The sequence below is a fragment of the Nesoenas mayeri genome, assembly GCF_963082525.1.
Source record: "Nesoenas mayeri genome assembly, chromosome: W".
Classification (NCBI taxonomy): Eukaryota; Metazoa; Chordata; class Aves; order Columbiformes; family Columbidae; genus Nesoenas; species Nesoenas mayeri.
In genome coordinates, this window is record NC_137553.1 from 193,396 (window position 1) to 196,696 (window position 3,301).

At 42.8% G+C, this 3,301-nt stretch overlaps 1 pseudogene across 1 annotated transcript; it reads left to right on the forward strand.

Moving 5' to 3' along the window:
• Positions 1–992: 992 nt before the first annotated feature.
• On the forward strand, positions 993–1,966 carry LOC308051398 (tumor necrosis factor ligand superfamily member 10-like; annotated as a pseudogene). Its single transcript has one exon. The product of its transcript is annotated as a tumor necrosis factor ligand superfamily member 10-like (transcript).
• The last annotated feature ends 1,335 nt before the right edge of the window (positions 1,967–3,301 follow it).

Below are 3,301 nucleotides of genomic sequence, written 5' to 3' on the forward strand. Positions count from 1 at the left end.
TCTAATAACAAGCGCCACATCGTTAACAGTTCAGTTGCTTCCTTGGACCCTTGGGTAGCACTATCAAACAATTTATATCCCAAGTCCATCCATTGTGACACACTACATGCTGTCACAGGATTAACCTCTAAACCTTGTGCTTTGCCCCATAGTAACATTTTTCTTAAAGTCAGTTCCAGAAGGCTAACACCCTACTTCTTCAGAAGCAGCTTCCTTGTGGATAATATAGTACTCTCTTTAGATAAGTTTCACCCCCCCATGTTCCCGGTAGCTCACCTACTCCTTAGCGAGGTGTCTTTTCAATCGATCCGGATCTTCGGCAGCTCTCCTTGGCTGCTCTTATCAGCTGTACTGGGCTCCATCTCCACAGCTCTTCTTCGGCTGTTCACAGCTTTATGCTGTCACCTTGTTAGGCGAGATCCTCTTAAGGCAGGATCACGTCGGGGTCACCATATGTCATGATGGAGATGGACAAACGACATGGACCAGGTTCTTTCAAGATGAAAGTAATAGAGTGCCATTTATTGCTACAAGTGCATTTTTATACAATTCTACCAGTTCATGTGTCTTTTCGCTATTGGTTACAAGTTACAGCACTAACATCTCATTGGTTAATTTTTCTATCATCCATGTTATTCTTCTATTCCCTTCTCTCTCACGGGTACATCTCTCCTCTCTCCGGGTACTCCTTTACTCCCGTCCTTCTCAAGGGTAAATCTTAATATCTCAAGGCTAATCTCTACTCTCATGTTTTCTGTTAAGGATTCCACAGACCCGCTGCAGTTTCCCATAGCCCATACAAAATTTTGTATGGCAAACCATATGAAGCACCTGATCCAAATCCAAGTGTGTATGTAAAGGGTAATCAGAATTTATATAATTACGTGTTTCGTTTGCTGACAGCGGGACAGCAGTGGGTGAACCCCAGCCCAGCCCGCTCCATCACCAGAGGGAACAGTGCAGCACTGCGTGGGGACCAGCCCTGCCCAGCCATGATGCTGCCCGCGGCCGGTCCCAGCCCTGGGCAGACCTGTATGGCCATGCTGGTCGTCATCGTGTTCCTGCAGTCTGTCTGCGTGGCCGTCACCTTCCTCTACCTCACCAACGGGCTCAAACAGCTCCGGGACATGTACTCCAAAAGCAGCATCGCTTGTCTCACTAGGGAGGAAATGGGAAATTTCATCCAAAACTTGGATCTAATTGAAAGTGAAGACAGAGCGACTGACCCCTGCTGGCAAGTAAAGTGGCACCTGGGAAAGGTAATTTAAAGGATGTCGAAAAGCTATGAGGAAAACATATCTGCAGTCAACACTGACAGAGTGCTGGCGCTGTCACAGACCAATGGGCAGCAGCCGCGTGGTCCCATCAACAGGATTGTGGCACATCTGATGGGCGACAGCAACAGGAATAATTCCCTGTCCCCACGCAGAGATTCCTCACCCAGGAGAGGGAATAAGAAAGAAAAAAACCAAAACCAAAACCAAAACCAAAAACAAAAAAAAAAACAAAAAAACAAAAAAAAAACCAAAAAACCAAAACAAAACAAAACTGGGAATCGTCAAGAAAAGGCCACTCTTTCCTTTACAATGTGGAACAGAGAAATGGCAAGTTAGTGATACCCCAGACAGGCTTTTATTACATCTACTCACAAATTTATTTTCATTTCTGTGAAAACGAGAACGAGGATTCAGATTTGTTAGCACAAGTCAGGAACCCCAAACAGCTCGTCCAATATGTTTACAAACTGACTAATTACCCAGAGCCCATTTTGCTCATGAAAAGTGCAAGAACAAGCTGCTTGTCTAAAAAGGCAGAATATGGACTTTACTCCATCTACCAAGGTGGCATGTTTCAGCTGAAAAGAGAGGACAGGATTTTCATCTCCATCAGTAATGGTGACATAGCTGACATGGACAAAGAAGCAAGTTTTTTTTGGAGCCTTTATGATTGCTTAAAACTAACATGACCCATACATATATGACAAAAGGATCATGGCCTATTGAAACTTAAATTAATTCCCTGCATTTTCTTGAGTAGAGTGACAATTGGTATATAACAGTCAGTATATCAGTTTGCTAGCAATCTCATCATACTGTCCCACAATAGCCACAGGTTGTTTCTATGTTGTAGCCATAAATAGACAAATCTGCAAGTCCAATCAAATACAGCCAACCTGTAAGGTTGTCATAAATTTATTCCTCAAAGTTTCCAACTCCATTTTGGCTGTCATATTTATTGGATATTGTTTTCCCTTACCAGATTGAAGTCCTGTTTCAGATAAATCAGTGTAGTATTTGGTTTATCAAAACATTGGCTGTTAATACTAGTGGAAAGCCAGCATCTGAAATTTCCTTGGAGATTTCTCAGTTGCAGCAAGCAGATCTGCACCATCCAAGCAGCTTCTTGTAGGCTATGCAACTTAACAGAAGTCTCAGAAAATGTTATTTGAGCTTACAATTTACTTAACAAATCTTAACCTAAGAGAGGTATAGGAGTTTCTAACAACTACAAGAATTCATGTATTTAAACTTTGTTCCAAATTTGGCATTCCATTGGTCTCAAAAAACAGCCTTTCTTTCATTCTCTCCCATGATCTCAAAAACTAGCATGGTGAATTTACTAAGAAGTCACTTACAACTAATTACCACAGAATAAGTCTATTAACAAATTTTTGGTTTAATTTTCCAGTTTCATTAGAACTATGGATCCACTGGTGATGCCTTTAAATTTCACCCTCAGACTCCTTCATGCAATATTACAGCTCTCTAGCAGTAACATTGCTTGGGGGAGGGGCGCGGGGGGGAATAAAACTTCCCTCTCGCCCCCATCTGAGATGGCAAGACGTACAGTCCAGCATGAAAACACATCAGTTTGAACTCCACATCAAACCAGTCTGGCTCCACTCCACACTCAAATCAGAACCAGTCTGACCCAGAGAAGCACTGAACACTGTGACCCTCCAAAGCTGACCAGTGTGAAAAGACTGACTTCAGCAAGGGGGTAAAATTATGAGCTCTTTTCCCCAGATGTGCCAAAACCTAGGAAACAAGACAGAAGTAAAAATAAACAACACCAACAACCCCTGATTCAAAGTCGAAAAACAACACAGTGCCACAACAAAAATGGATGACAATACTTCAGGGAAAAAAAAGGACAGAGCGGGGGGAGTAAAGTCCCCCTTTCTCTGCTTAGCAGCGGGAAAACAGGTTTCTCCATTTTTTTTCGTTCTCTTCTTCCTGCAGTTCAGATATAGTCAAGGTCACGCAGCTGGTACGAGGTGGGAGACTCTGGTAAACTCCTC